Raw genomic sequence first — 15,942 nt, 5'->3', positions numbered from 1 at the left:
TTGGGTTGGGTTCTCTTTTATAGTCTGCAGGCATTAAATGAAAGAAGTCAGTGTTCCAGCAGAAGGAGACAACGTTTCAGAAAAGGCATTGTAGCAAACCAAAAAAGAAATTTTAAGCGCAGCAGAGTAACCAGCGCACATACCTGTTAGCTCAGGTGAGTTTAAAAGGCTGCTGTTGATAACAAGGGCATTTGCTAAATAGATGGTGTGTGTGCAACAATATACTGAAAGGTCAATTATATTGTGCAGCTTATCTCACCACCTGTAGTTATTTAGGTGAAAGCTCCAAAATGCTTGCCTAATATGTCTGTTTATCCAAAAGGAAGTAAAAAGGGAGAGCTAGAAAGATAGCATTGCATCACATTACATGGCAATGCAATGCACAGTTGCTGAAGTTGAACCAAAATGAGCTTGTAATCTGGCTTCTGCAACTTTGAACATGAAAAATCCAATGAGGAGAAGAAAAGCAAAGCCAAAGAGTCCATCCCCAAATCCGACAAACAAGCAAAATGAACAAAAAACATTGAATTCAATTCTTTCTGATTTTAGAAACTGCATTAAAGAAGGGGTGCACCGGTCCTGGAGATACTGCAATACCAGGTCAATGCGTGGAGTGGACAGAGCAAGCTCTTTTTCCATCTCCCTGTTCTAAAAATCCATTTAATATATGGTCCCCAGATAGGGGACGTATCAGATATTAAACTGATAAGAACAGATTTTTTTTTTTTTTTTTTTTTTTTTTTAACCAAATCAGATAGGCCGGAGCATAAGCTCAATCAAATCGACTTACAAAAGCCTTTCATTGACACTTAGCCTTTCATCACACTTGGTATATAATCAAAAATAAAACCAAACCTTATCATCAGGTACATTATACACTACTAATTAAACTTTACCAAAAACCTCCACTTTTTAAACTTCCAGATCCCTTCAGCATCTATAATACTTCCACGTTCCTGATCCCAGAGGTATATTACATACATACGTGACAGAATCAATCTCAAACATTCATTAACTGACATTTTCTTCCTTTTAAAAACTAACAAATTCCTCGCATCCCACAAACTTTCAATTACACACACCACCAACAACCATAAAATCCTATCCGTAATTCTACTACATGCACCCATCCCAAACATAGCAAGTTTCCAATTAACATACTTTACACCCACCAATTCCTTGCAAAGTCCCCCTATACCCTTCCATACATCATATGCAAAATCACAATCCCATACCATATGTCTAACATGCTCTCTCAAACCACATCCATCCCTCGGGCATACCTCAGATTTAACTAAATCCCTCTTCTTTTGCACATCTCTAACAGGCAAAATGTCATGCAATATCATCCAAGCGATATCTCTCTGTCTGTTAGTCACACCATCTATACTTAATTTTCTCCACATCTCGGTTACTTCCTCCCCTCTCAACCCATTGATATTACATACCACCTCACGCTCACGCACCATCCTAATGACTTTCTTCTTTTGCCTAAAATCACTCATGTTAACGGACAACAAATCATACTTCCTTACAAATTTCTCAACACAACCATACCATACAGGACACTTAAAAGCAACAGGCACTCTAGCATCCCTTTTGACCCACTTTAAGCCATAAAGCATCCATCCAGCCGAATACTTCATCATATAAGCACACTTATTACTTTTCCCTAGAACCACCACCACCATTTTCACGTAACTAATCCCTAAAAAGAAATCAATATTTGGAAAATCCAAACCACCATTTACACATAACTTATAGACATATTCCCGTTTCAATTTCTCCATGCGACTTCCCCAAAGAAAATTAAAGATGAATTTCTCAGTTTTCCTAATTTTCTTAAAAGCAGCAGGATATACATTCGCAACAAACAACAAAATAGGCAAAATAACCGCCTTAATAATCAGAACTTTCCCAGTCAGAGTTAATTCTCTCATTCGCCAAAAATTCAACTTGCGCACCACTCTCACCCCACAATCTTCCCAACTCTCATTTCCTTTCAAATCATCATTAAACTTAATCCCAAGCACCTTTATTGCACCATCCTCACACCTCACACCATCCATCCGTACATTCCTCTCACCAAAACATTTAAAGGAACTCTTAGTCCAATTGACCTTAAAAGCTGAGACACTACAAAACAAACTTAATATCAACCTTGCCCTACTCATCGCAGCCATATTCCCACTCACAATCACTACATCATCCATGTAACCTAGAATTCTCACATCCTTTCCATTACTCCCAGGAATCATCACACCTCTCATAACCTTATCCTTCCTAACCATACACATCAACACTTCAATCACACTAATAAACAAAAAAGGGGACATAGGGCACCCCTGACGCACTCCTGATTTAATTCTCACTTTCTCACTCAACCACCCATTCACCAAAAATTCACTTGAAACATTACAATACAAACTCCTAACACAGTTTACAAAATTCCTGGAATAACCCATCTTAGACAAAACCTTAAACATAAAGCTATGTGACACATGGTCAAAAGCTTTTTCAAAATCAACCGAAAACAACAAACATTTCTGCTTACGACTCATACAATCCCCAATCACATCACGCAACAACACCAAATTTTCAGTCATACTTCTCCCAGGCACTGCACACACTTGATCTTCATCCACCACACCGCCAATCACTTCCCGCATCCGGCTAGCCAACAATTTACTAAACACCTTATAGTCTGCATTCAAAAGGGTGATTGGCCTCCAATTCCCCAAATCCTTTTTATCACCTTTCTTATGAACCAAAACCACCACCCCATCTCTCATAGATTCACTCAACATATTCTCCGTGAACATATACTGGCACACCTCCAATAAGTCATTTCCCATCGTGTCCCATTCCTTAACATATAACTCCACGGGCAGTCCATCCTTCCCAGGTGTTTTATTCTTACTCGCAGACATCACCACTTTTTTAACTTCATCCAACACAATTACATCATCCAATATTTCACGTTCATCCTCACCCAAACAACCTTCTAAACACCCCAAAGCATCAGTCAACATCCTATCATCAACCCATTTTTCCCCATACAACTCCTTATAAAACAACACCACCTCCTGCATCACATCCTTCCCACTCACACACACCCCATCACCATTCACCACCTCATCCATATCTACTTTCTTCCCAAAAACTTTGTTGAAAAAAAACCTTGTGCATTTCTCATTTTTCTCCAAATGTTCAATCTTAGAACGGTAAATAATTTCTTTCCCTTTACCCTCAATATATTTCTTAATCTCTTCTTTCACTTGACACATCAAAACATCCACATCCACTCCAATCATCCTTAACTTCCTCAGCCACTCCAGTCTAGAGCTTAAATCATTAAATTTTGCTCTATTCATTGCTGCTTTCCTCCTGCCCCTTTTTCTAAAGAAAAAAACAATCTCACTCTTCATCCAGTCCCACCACTCAAGCACATTCCTGAAATCACTTTTTTTATCCCTCCACCTAACATACATTCGCCTAAAATCACGCATGATCCTATTATCTTCCAGCAAACGCACATTAAGTTTCCACACGCCACCACCATATACAAAGGAAATCTTACCTTCTAGACGTGCCCTCAAACACACATGGTCAGAGAAGGGAACATCTTCCTGCTGGAAATTCCTACAAATAACATTTTGTGAAGAAAAGAAGATACGGTCTATTCTAGACTCTATGCCTCCCCTGTCGGCCTTATAGGTCGCAGGAGGTGGATTACCTAAAAAAACTTCCGCAGCATCCTGTAAGGAAAAATCCGCCACAAGACTCTTGAGTCTTTTACCTGTAACATCCATCTTATCCCCCTCCGTCACACAATTGAAATCTCCAACAAAAATTATTGGCATTTTGCCAGATAAAAAAAAACATAATTTCTCAAAAATTTCCAGCCTCTCCCCTTTATCTATTGGTGCATACATATTTACCACCCTAACCCTCCACCCCCTACAATTTAACTCACATATTACACACCTCCCCGCCTCCACCACCATGTAACTTTCTATCTTAACACTATAACCCTTCACCAAAACACCTACCCCACAATTTTTATTACATACAGAACCAGACCACACACTTTGACCTAAAGGCCATGCATTTTCACTTAAGGGATCGGAGATCCCACACTCCTGGACACAGTATACGTCCGCATCCAAGTTGCTCAAGTAGTCCAAAATTGCCACTCTTCTCGACTCAGATTTAATCAGCCGAACATTTAGCGACAAGATGCTGAGAGCAACTTGGGCACCCATCTATTAATTTGATGTGGCAGGTCACGACAACATGCCCACCTGTACATCATCCTAACCCTTCTGGGGGTAGGACGCTGGACGTGCAGATATCGTAGTTTGTGCCTTCCCCCAAAAAAGACACATCTTGGGGATCGGATGCAGTAGGGTACACCCGGGCTGGACTCACACTGCAGTCACTTAAAGGGGAAAAGGATGGCTCAGTTTTCTTCTTTTTCTTCACTGAAGCGCCTCCATCTTCATCTGAACTATAATCCCGCCGCTGGGGGTCAAAGTCCCCCTGACCTCCCTCCTCCTCAAGGTCAGAAACGACATCGCTCCAGGCCACATGCGGTGTTCTGGTCAGATCAGACTCCTCTTCCCCCTGCAATGTAACCATCATGTCTGGAATTTCAGCCTCCAGATCCTCCACCGGGGCCACTTCCATGCCTATACGATCATCAGTTATCGTCTCAGACTCACTGACATCTGAAGCCACAGACGCGGCCCTCTGCACCGGTGGCTCAGGTGCCAGCTCCATATTTCCTCTTACATTCACACGAACCAGTTCTGGAAAAGCAACCCGAGCCTCCTCCTCATCCAGGAAAGCCAGAGTAGATATCGGAGCAGTCGGAGTTGGAGCAGTCGGAGTTGTAGCTGTGGGTGCAGGAGATTCATTTCTTCTCCTTCCCCTTCCCGCTGCCCCCGCATATGAACCAGGATGGAATATACAGTCTCTGAAGGCATGCCCCTTCTCTCCGCAGAGGTTACAGACTATTTCATTTTTGCAATTATTGGAAGAATGACCCACCTCATTGCACTTCCTGCAAATAATCTGTCTGATGTCGCATGCTTCCTGAGTATGGCCATACCTCCTACAATGACGACAAAACCTGGGCGCATTGGGGAAGAACAGGTAACCCCGCTCACTCCCAATGGAAAAATTTGATGGAGGATAATGTATACCCCCTGGTTCATCAGGACTTTCCCGGAACTTGACCATGAAACGATATTTACCGGTCCATAGTTCCTCCTCATTCATGACTTTTACTGCCACCTTGGTAATATAGCAGTGCCTATTTAGAAAGGCATAAATCAAAGCCAAGTCCACATGTGGGTTGTACATGAAAACAGTCAGAGGTACCTCTTTGGAGCAATACAAGATGACAAAAGTCAGCCCATCCAAATATTGATTGTCCAGATTCTTTTTCAAACAATCATAGAAATTGTTGCAAACAGCCATAGAAGTAAATACAAGATTATACTTGCTTTTGAATTGCTGGAGGCACAAGATTTCTTCCTTCTTCACTTCAAGGAGTCCAAACAAAATCTCCTTCACCACGAAGCTGAGGGTAAAGATTCCTTCTTTGCCTTCTTCCACATCAATCTGGATTCCAAACTTCACTCGAGCCTCACCGGGCCCAGCGTATCGAATGCGTCCCATTATCGCTAGTCGTGTCTACTGGCCAACTCCTTATAGCAGCAAGTGGCTTAAGCCATAAAATGGCGATGCCACAGGGCCAAGAGTTAACGCACAGACAGCCAAATGACTAGACCCATTACAGATCTGAGCCAAAAGGCCGAGAAGCGATAACCAGAATTGGTTTCAAACTACGGAGCCACCCAAGGATCCTGAAAAGTCCATTTGTGGAGATGAGCTCCTGGACTCCCGTTAAGAAGACATGTTGTCAACCTCTAGATCCCTTACATGCCTGCACTTTTCGGCTTGCTGCTGCTGCAATCCACGCGTTTTAGATCTGCATAACTCCACCTCTTTAAACACAGCACCTTCACCCCCTGCTGTTCCCACCCGCCTCAACACCGTTGGAAGGGAGGAGAACCAATTAAGGTGGGGGGTGGGGTGGAACGAGCAGCTGTCTACCCTTAGCAGGAGGGCTCCTGATTACATACCTCTCCTGCTGCTGCTGCTGCTGGCTGTCCAGCAGCAGACTGAAGGTGGCTGCTGCTGTGCACAGGTATATAAAGGCTCAGAGCCTATTATGACACGCGCAGCCAGCGTTCCATTGCCACATTCCATCTACTGCAGGCAGGATACCTGGCTGGCTGAATGTCGCTGAGAAGCTCACAGAGACCGCCATAAGCAACAGTTTAACAGAATGCCACAGACTAATCAACCAAACTTTTTGGGTTGGGTTCTCTTTTATAGTCTGCAGGCATTAAATGAAAGAAGTCAGTGTTCCAGCAGAAGGAGACAACGTTTCAGAAAAGGCATTGTAGCAAACCAAAAAAGAAATTTTAAGCGCAGCAGAGTAACCAGCGCACATACCTGTTAGCTCAGGTGAGTTTAAAAGGCTGCTGTTGATAACAAGGGCATTTGCTAAATAGATGGTGTGTGTGCAACAATATACTGAAAGGTCAATTATATTGTGCAGCTTATCTCACCACCTGTAGTTATTTAGGTGAAAGCTCCAAAATGCTTGCCTAATATGTCTGTTTATCCAAAAGGAAGTAAAAAGGGAGAGCTAGAAAGATAGCATTGCATCACATTACATGGCAATGCAATGCACAGTTGCTGAAGTTGAACCAAAATGAGCTTGTAATCTGGCTTCTGCAACTTTGAACATGAAAAATCCAATGAGGAGAAGAAAAGCAAAGCCAAAGAGTCCATCCCCAAATCCGACAAACAAGCAAAATGAACAAAAAACATTGAATTCAATTCTTTCTGATTTTAGAAACTGCATTAAAGAAGGGGTGCACCGGTCCTGGAGATACTGCAATACCAGGTCAATGCGTGGAGTGGACAGAGCAAGCTCTTTTTCCATCTCCCTGTTCTAAAAATCCATTTAATATATGGTCCCCAGATAGGGGACGTATCAGATATTAAACTGATAAGAACAGATACTACACTTGATCTTAGCCAAAAAGCCGAGAAGCGATAACCAGAATTGGTTTCAAACTACGGAGCCACCCAAGGATCCTGAAAAGTCCATTTGTGGAGATGAGCTTCTGGACTCCCGTTAAGAAGACATGTTGTCAACCTCTAGATCCCTTACATGCCTGCACTTTTCGGCTTGCTGCTGCTGCAATCCACGCGTTTTAGATCTGCATAACTCCACCTCTTTAAACACAGCACCTTCACCCCCTGCTGTTCCCACCCGCCTCAACACCGTTGGAAGGGAGGAGAACCAATTAAGGCGGGGGGTGGGGTGGAACGAGCAGCTGTCTACCCTTAGCAGGAGGGCTCCTGATTACATACCTCTCCTGCTGCTGCTGCTGCTGGCTGTCCAGCAGCAGACTGAAGGTGGCTGCTGCTGTGCACAGGTATATAAAGGCTCAGAGCCTATTATGACACGCGCAGCCAGCGTTCCATTGCCACATTCCATCTACTGCAGGCAGGATACCTGGCTGGCTGAATGTCGCTGAGAAGCTCACAGAGACCGCCATAAGCAACAGTTTAACAGAATGCCACAGACTAATCAACCAAACTTTTTGGGTTGGGTTCTCTTTTATAGTCTGCAGGCATTAAATGAAAGAAGTCAGTGTTCCAGCAGAAGGAGACAACGTTTCAGAAAAGGCATTGTAGCAAACCAAAAAAGAAATTTTAAGCGCAGCAGAGTAACCAGCGCACATACCTGTTAGCTCAGGTGAGTTTAAAAGGCTGCTGTTGATAACAAGGGCATTTGCTAAATAGATGGTGTGTGTGCAACAATATACTGAAAGGTCAATTATATTGTGCAGCTTATCTCACCACCTGTAGTTATTTAGGTGAAAGCTCCAAAATGCTTGCCTAATATGTCTGTTTATCCAAAAGGAAGTAAAAAGGGAGAGCTAGAAAGATAGCATTGCATCACATTACATGGCAATGCAATGCACAGTTGCTGAAGTTGAACCAAAATGAGCTTGTAATCTGGCTTCTGCAACTTTGAACATGAAAAATCCAATGAGGAGAAGAAAAGCAAAGCCAAAGAGTCCATCCCCAAATCCGACAAAAAAGCAAAATGAACAAAAAACATTGAATTCAATTCTTTCTGATTTTAGAAACTGCATTAAAGAAGGGGTGCACCGGTCCTGGAGATACTGCAATACCAGGTCAATGCGTGGAGTGGACAGAGCAAGCTCTTTTTCCATCTCCCTGTTCTAAAAATCCATTTAATATATGGTCCCCAGATAGGGGACGTATCAGATATTAAACTGATAAGAACAGATACTACACTTGATCTTAGCCAAAAGGCCGAGAAGCGATAACCAGAATTGGTTTCAAACTACGGAGCCACCCAAGGATCCTGAAAAGTCCATTTGTGGAGATGAGCTCCTGGACTCCCGTTAAGAAGACATGTTGTCAACCTCTAGATCCCTTACATGCCTGCACTTTTCGGCTTGCTGCTGCTGCAATCCACGCGTTTTAGATCTGCATAACTCCACCTCTTTAAACACAGCACCTTCACCCCCTGCTGTTCCCACCCGCCTCAACACCGTTGGAAGGGAGGAGAACCAATTAAGGCGGGGGGTGGGGTGGAACGAGCAGCTGTCTACCCTTAGCAGGAGGGCTCCTGATTACATACCTCTCCTGCTGCTGCTGCTGCTGGCTGTCCAGCAGCAGACTGAAGGTGGCTGCTGCTGTGCACAGGTATATAAAGGCTCAGAGCCTATTATGACACGCGCAGCCAGCGTTCCATTGCAACATTCCATCTACTGCAGGCAGGATACCTGGCTGGCTGAATGTCGCTGAGAAGCTCACAGAGACCGCCATAAGCAACAGTTTAACAGAATGCCACAGACTAATCAACCAAACTTTTTGGGTTGGGTTCTCTTTTATAGTCTGCAGGCATTAAATGAAAGAAGTCAGTGTTCCAGCAGAAGGAGACAACGTTTCAGAAAAGGCATTGTAGCAAACCAAAAAAGAAATTTTAAGCGCAGCAGAGTAACCAGCGCACATACCTGTTAGCTCAGGTGAGTTTAAAAGGCTGCTGTTGATAACAAGGGCATTTGCTAAATAGATGGTGTGTGTGCAACAATATACTGAAAGGTCAATTATATTGTGCAGCTTATCTCACCACCTGTAGTTATTTAGGTGAAAGCTCCAAAATGCTTGCCTAATATGTCTGTTTATCCAAAAGGAAGTAAAAAGGGAGAGCTAGAAAGATAGCATTGCATCACATTACATGGCAATGCAATGCACAGTTGCTGAAGTTGAACCAAAATGAGCTTGTAATCTGGCTTCTGCAACTTTGAACATGAAAAATCCAATGAGGAGAAGAAAAGCAAAGCCAAAGAGTCCATCCCCAAATCCGACAAACAAGCAAAATGAACAAAAAACATTGAATTCAATTCTTTCTGATTTTAGAAACTGCATTAAAGAAGGGTTGCACCGGTCCTGGAGATACTGCAATACCAGGTCAATGCGTGGAGTGGACAGAGCAAGCTCTTTTTCCATCTCCCTGTTCTAAAAATCCATTTAATATATGGTCCCCAGATAGGGGACGTATCAGATATTAAACTGATAAGAACAGATACTACACTTGATCTTAGCCAAAAGGCCGAGAAGCGATAACCAGAATTGGTTTCAAACTATGGAGCCACCCAAGGATCCTGAAAAGTCCATTTGTGGAGATGAGCTCCTGGACTCCCGTTAAGAAGACATGTTGTCAACCTCTAGATCCCTTACATGCCTGCACTTTTCGGCTTGCTGCTGCTGCAATCCACGCGTTTTAGATCTGCATAACTCCACCTCTTTAAACACAGCACCTTCACCCCCTGCTGTTCCCACCCGCCTCAACACCGTTGGAAGGGAGGAGAACCAATTAAGGCGGGGGGTGGGGTGGAACGAGCAGCTGTCTACCCTTAGCAGGAGGGCTCCTGATTACATACCTCTCCTGCTGCTGCTGCTGCTGGCTGTCCAGCAGCAGACTGAAGGTGGCTGCTGCTGTGCACAGGTATATAAAGGCTCAGAGCCTATTATGACACGCGCAGCCAGCGTTCCATTGCCACATTCCATCTACTGCAGGCAGGATACCTGGCTGGCTGAATGTCGCTGAGAAGCTCACAGAGACCGCCATAAGCAACAGTTTAACAGAATGCCACAGACTAATCAACCAAACTTTTTGGGTTGGGTTCTCTTTTATAGTCTGCAGGCATTAAATGAAAGAAGTCAGTGTTCCAGCAGAAGGAGACAACGTTTCAGAAAAGGCATTGTAGCAAACCAAAAAAGAAATTTTAAGCGCAGCAGAGTAACCAGCGCACATACCTGTTAGCTCAGGTGAGTTTAAAAGGCTGCTGTTGATAACAAGGGCATTTGCTAAATAGATGGTGTGTGTGCAACAATATACTGAAAGGTCAATTATATTGTGCAGCTTATCTCACCACCTGTAGTTATTTAGGTGAAAGCTCCAAAATGCTTGCCTAATATGTCTGTTTATCCAAAAGGAAGTAAAAAGGGAGAGCTAGAAAGATAGCATTGCATCACATTACATGGCAATGCAATGCACAGTTGCTGAAGTTGAACCAAAATGAGCTTGTAATCTGGCTTCTGCAACTTTGAACATGAAAAATCCAATGAGGAGAAGAAAAGCAAAGCCAAAGAGTCCATCCCCAAATCCGACAAACAAGCAAAATGAACAAAAAACATTGAATTCAATTCTTTCTGATTTTAGAAACTGCATTAAAGAAGGGGTGCACCGGTCCTGGAGATACTGCAATACCAGGTCAATGCGTGGAGTGGACAGAGCAAGCTCTTTTTCCATCTCCCTGTTCTAAAAATCCATTTAATATATGGTCCCCAGATAGGGGACGTATCAGACATTAAACTGATAAGAACAGATACTACACTTGATCTTAGCCAAAAGGCCGAGAAGCGATAACCAGAATTGGTTTCAAACTACGGAGCCACCCAAGGATCCTGAAAAGTCCATTTGTGGAGATGAGCTCCTGGACTCCCGTTAAGAAGACATGTTGTCAACCTCTAGATCCCTTACATGCCTGCACTTTTCGGCTTGCTGCTGCTGCAATCCACGCGTTTTAGATCTGCATAACTCCACCTCTTTAAACACAGCACCTTCACCCCCTGCTGTTCCCACCCGCCTCAACACCGTTGGAAGGGAGGAGAACCAATTAAGGCGGGGGGTGGGGTGGAACGAGCAGCTGTCTACCCTTAGCAGGAGGGCTCCTGATTACATACCTCTCCTGCTGCTGCTGCTGCTGGCTGTCCAGCAGCAGACTGAAGGTGGCTGCTGCTGTGCACAGGTATATAAAGGCTCAGAGCCTATTATGACACGCGCAGCCAGCGTTCCATTGCCACATTCCATCTACTGCAGGCAGGATACCTGGCTGGCTGAATGTCGCTGAGAAGCTCACAGAGACCGCCATAAGCAACAGTTTAACAGAATGCCACAGACTAATCAACCAAACTTTTTGGGTTGGGTTCTCTTTTATAGTCTGCAGGCATTAAATGAAAGAAGTCAGTGTTCCAGCAGAAGGAGACATCGTTTCAGAAAAGGCATTGTAGCAAACCAAAAAAGAAATTTTAAGCGCAGCAGAGTAACCAGCGCACATACCTGTTAGCTCAGGTGAGTTTAAAAGGCTGCTGTTGATAACAAGGGCATTTGCTAAATAGATGGTGTGTGTGCAACAATATACTGAAAGGTCAATTATATTGTGCAGCTTATCTCACCACCTGTAGTTATTTAGGTGAAAGCTCCAAAATGCTTGCCTAATATGTCTGTTTATCCAAAAGGAAGTAAAAAGGGAGAGCTAGAAAGATAGCATTGCATCACATTACATGGCAATGCAATGCACAGTTGCTGAAGTTGAACCAAAATGAGCTTGTAATCTGGCTTCTGCAACTTTGAACATGAAAAATCCAATGAGGAGAAGAAAAGCAAAGCCAAAGAGTCCATCCCCAAATCCGACAAACAAGCAAAATGAACAAAAAACATTGAATTCAATTCTTTCTGATTTTAGAAACTGCATTAAAGAAGGGTTGCACCGGTCCTGGAGATACTGCAATACCAGGTCAATGCGTGGAGTGGACAGAGCAAGCTCTTTTTCCATCTCCCTGTTCTAAAAATCCATTTAATATATGGTCCCCAGATAGGGGACGTATCAGATATTAAACTGATAAGAACAGATACTACACTTGATCTTAGCCAAAAGGCCGAGAAGCGATAACCAGAATTGGTTTCAAACTACGGAGCCACCCAAGGATCCTGAAAAGTCCATTTGTGGAGATGAGCTCCTGGACTCCCGTTAAGAAGACATGTTGTCAACCTCTAGATCCCTTACATGCCTGCACTTTTCGGCTTGCTGCTGCTGCAATCCACGCGTTTTAGATCTGCATAACTCCACCTCTTTAAACACAGCACCTTCACCCCCTGCTGTTCCCACCCGCCTCAACACCGTTGGAAGGGAGGAGAACCAATTAAGGCGGGGGGTGGGGTGGAACGAGCAGCTGTCTACCCTTAGCAGGAGGGCTCCTGATTACATACCTCTCCTGCTGCTGCTGCTGCTGGCTGTCCAGCAGCAGACTGAAGGTGGCTGCTGCTGTGCACAGGTATATAAAGGCTCAGAGCCTATTATGACACGCGCAGCCAGCGTTCCATTGCCACATTCCATCTACTGCAGGCAGGATACCTGGCTGGCTGAATGTCGCTGAGAAGCTCACAGAGACCGCCATAAGCAACAGTTTAACAGAATGCCACAGACTAATCAACCAAACTTTTTGGGTTGGGTTCTCTTTTATAGTCTGCAGGCATTAAATGAAAGAAGTCAGTGTTCCAGCAGAAGGAGACAACGTTTCAGAAAAGGCATTGTAGCAAACCAAAAAAGAAATTTTAAGCGCAGCAGAGTAACCAGCGCACATACCTGTTAGCTCAGGTGAGTTTAAAAGGCTGCTGTTGATAACAAGGGCATTTGCTAAATAGATGGTGTGTGTGCAACAATATACTGAAAGGTCAATTATATTGTGCAGCTTATCTCACCACCTGTAGTTATTTAGGTGAAAGCTCCAAAATGCTTGCCTAATATGTCTGTTTATCCAAAAGGAAGTAAAAAGGGAGAGCTAGAAAGATAGCATTGCATCACATTACATGGCAATGCAATGCACAGTTGCTGAAGTTGAACCAAAATGAGCTTGTAATCTGGCTTCTGCAACTTTGAACATGAAAAATCCAATGAGGAGAAGAAAAGCAAAGCCAAAGAGTCCATCCCCAAATCCGACAAACAAGCAAAATGAACAAAAAACATTGAATTCAATTCTTTCTGATTTTAGAAACTGCATTAAAGAAGGGGTGCACCGGTCCTGGAGATACTGCAATACCAGGTCAATGCGTGGAGTGGACAGAGCAAGCTCTTTTTCCATCTCCCTGTTCTAAAAATCCATTTAATATATGGTCCCCAGATAGGAGACGTATCAGATATTAAACTGATAAGAACAGATACTACACTTGATCTTAGCCAAAAGGCCGAGAAGCGATAACCAGAATTAGTTTCAAACTACGGAGCCACCCAAGGATCCTGAAAAGTCCATTTGTGGAGATGAGCTCCTGGACTCCCGTTAAGAAGACATGTTGTCAACCTCTAGATCCCTTACATGCCTGCACTTTTCGGCTTGCTGCTGCTGCAATCCACGCGTTTTAGATCTGCATAACTCCACCTCTTTAAACACAGCACCTTCACCCCCTGCTGTTCCCACCCGCCTCAACACCGTTGGAAGGGAGGAGAACCAATTAAGGCGTGGGGTGGGGTGGAACGAGCAGCTGTCTACCCTTAGCAGGAGGGCTCCTGATTACATACCTCTCCTGCTGCTGCTGCTGCTGGCTGTCCAGCAGCAGACTGAAGGTGGCTGCTGCTGTGCACAGGTATATAAAGGCTCAGAGCCTATTATGACACGCGCAGCCAGCGTTCCATTGCCACATTCCATCTACTGCAGGCAGGATACCTGGCTGGCTGAATGTCGCTGAGAAGCTCACAGAGACCGCCATAAGCAACAGTTTAACAGAATGCCACAGACTAATCAACCAAACTTTTTGGGTTGGGTTCTCTTTTATAGTCTGCAGGCATTAAATGAAAGAAGTCAGTGTTCCAGCAGAAGGAGACAACGTTTCAGAAAAGGCATTGTAGCAACCAAAAAAGAAATTTTAAGCGCAGCAGAGTAACCAGCGCACATACTTGTTAGCTCAGGTGAGTTTAAAAGGCTGCTGTTGATAACAAGGGCATTTGCTAAATAGATGGTGTGTGTGCAACAATATACTGAAAGGTCAATTATATTGTGCAGCTTATCTCACCACCTGTAGTTATTTAGGTGAAAGCTCCAAAATGCTTGCCTAATATGTCTGTTTATCCAAAAGGAAGTAAAAAGGGAGAGCTAGAAAGATAGCATTGCATCACATTACATGGCAATGCAATGCACAGTTGCTGAAGTTGAACCAAAATGAGCTTGTAATCTGGCTTCTGCAACTTTGAACATGAAAAATCCAATGAGGAGAAGAAAAGCAAAGCCAAAGAGTCCATCCCCAAATCCGACAAACAAGCAAAATGAACAAAAAACATTGAATTCAATTCTTTCTGATTTTAGAAACTGCATTAAAGAAGGGGTGCACCGGTCCTGGAGATACTGCAATACCAGGTCAATGCGTGGAGTGGACAGAGCAAGCTCTTTTTCCATCTCCCTGTTCTAAAAATCCATTTAATATATGGTCCCCAGATAGGGGACGTATCAGATATTAAACTGATAAGAACAGATACTACACTTGATCTTAGCCAAAAGGCCGAGAAGCGATAACCAGAATTGGTTTCAAACTACGGAGCCACCCAAGGATCCTGAAAAGTCCATTTGTGGAGATGAGCTCCTGGACTCCCGTTAAGAAGACATGTTGTCAACCTCTAGATCCCTTACATGCCTGCACTTTTCGGCTTGCTGCTGCTGCAATCCACGCGTTTTAGATCTGCATAACTCCACCTCTTTAAACACAGCACCTTCACCCCCTGCTGTTCCCACCCGCCTCAACACCGTTGGAAGGGAGGAGAACCAATTAAGGCGGGGGGTGGGGTGGAACGAGCAGCTGTCTACCCTTAGCAGGAGGGCTCCTGATTACATACCTCTCCTGCTGCTGCTGCTGCTGGCTGTCCAGCAGCAGACTGAAGGTGGCTGCTGCTGTGCACAGGTATATAAAGGCTCAGAGCCTATTATGACACGCGCAGCCAGCGTTCCATTGCCACATTCCATCTACTGCAGGCAGGATACCTGGCTGGCTGAATGTCGCTGAGAAGCTCACAGAGACCGCCATAAGCAACAGTTTAACAGAATGCCACAGACTAATCAACCAAACTTTTTGGGTTGGGTTCTCTTTTATAGTCTGCAGGCATTAAATGAAAGAAGTCAGTGTTCCAGCAGAAGGAGACAACGTTTCAGAAAAGGCATTGTAGCAAACCAAAAAAGAAATTTTAAGCGCAGCAGAGTAACCAGCGCACATACCTGTTAGCTCAGGTGAGTTTAAAAGGCTGCTGTTGATAACAAGGGCATTTGCTAAATAGATGGTGTGTGTGCAACAATATACTGAAAGGTCAATTATATTGTGCAGCTTATCTCACCACCTGTAGTTATTTAGGTGAAAGCTCCAAAATGCTTGCCTAATATGTCTGTTTATCCAAAAGGAAGTAAAAAGGGAGAGCTAGAAAGATAGCATTGCATCACATTACATGGCAATGCAATGCACAGTTGCTGAAGTTGAACCAAAATGAGCTTGTA

At 43.9% G+C, this 15,942-nt stretch overlaps 8 non-coding genes across 8 annotated transcripts; all 8 read right to left on the bottom strand.

Moving 5' to 3' along the window:
* Positions 1-563: 563 nt before the first annotated feature.
* Positions 564-756, bottom strand: LOC141242223 (U2 spliceosomal RNA). The gene has a single exon (XR_012306865.1). It is a non-coding gene; the product is annotated as a U2 spliceosomal RNA (small nuclear RNA).
* Positions 757-6,948: 6,192 nt separating this feature from the next.
* LOC141242163 (U2 spliceosomal RNA) lies at positions 6,949-7,139 on the bottom strand. Its single transcript, XR_012306809.1, has one exon. It is a non-coding gene; the product is annotated as a U2 spliceosomal RNA (small nuclear RNA).
* A 1,115-nt stretch (positions 7,140-8,254) lies between these two features.
* Positions 8,255-8,445, bottom strand: LOC141242144 (U2 spliceosomal RNA). The gene has a single exon (XR_012306790.1). It is a non-coding gene; the product is annotated as a U2 spliceosomal RNA (small nuclear RNA).
* Positions 8,446-9,560: 1,115 nt separating this feature from the next.
* LOC141242150 (U2 spliceosomal RNA) lies at positions 9,561-9,751 on the bottom strand. The gene has a single exon (XR_012306796.1). It is a non-coding gene; the product is annotated as a U2 spliceosomal RNA (small nuclear RNA).
* Positions 9,752-10,866: 1,115 nt separating this feature from the next.
* On the bottom strand, positions 10,867-11,057 carry LOC141242165 (U2 spliceosomal RNA). Its single transcript, XR_012306811.1, has one exon. It is a non-coding gene; the product is annotated as a U2 spliceosomal RNA (small nuclear RNA).
* Positions 11,058-12,172: 1,115 nt separating this feature from the next.
* Positions 12,173-12,363, bottom strand: LOC141242149 (U2 spliceosomal RNA). The gene has a single exon (XR_012306795.1). It is a non-coding gene; the product is annotated as a U2 spliceosomal RNA (small nuclear RNA).
* Positions 12,364-13,478: 1,115 nt separating this feature from the next.
* Positions 13,479-13,669, bottom strand: LOC141242161 (U2 spliceosomal RNA). The gene has a single exon (XR_012306807.1). It is a non-coding gene; the product is annotated as a U2 spliceosomal RNA (small nuclear RNA).
* A 1,114-nt stretch (positions 13,670-14,783) lies between these two features.
* LOC141242143 (U2 spliceosomal RNA) lies at positions 14,784-14,974 on the bottom strand. Its single transcript, XR_012306789.1, has one exon. It is a non-coding gene; the product is annotated as a U2 spliceosomal RNA (small nuclear RNA).
* Between the last annotated feature and the right edge of the window lie 968 nt (positions 14,975-15,942).

The sequence above is a fragment of the Phyllobates terribilis genome, unplaced genomic scaffold (assembly GCF_046119375.1).
Source record: "Phyllobates terribilis strain yellow unplaced genomic scaffold, ASM4611937v1 Scaffold_1031__1_contigs__length_461108, whole genome shotgun sequence".
Taxonomy (NCBI): Eukaryota; Metazoa; Chordata; class Amphibia; order Anura; family Dendrobatidae; genus Phyllobates; species Phyllobates terribilis.
Note: the sequence above shows the minus strand (reverse complement) of the source record. Positions and strands in the feature narration are given on the sequence as shown.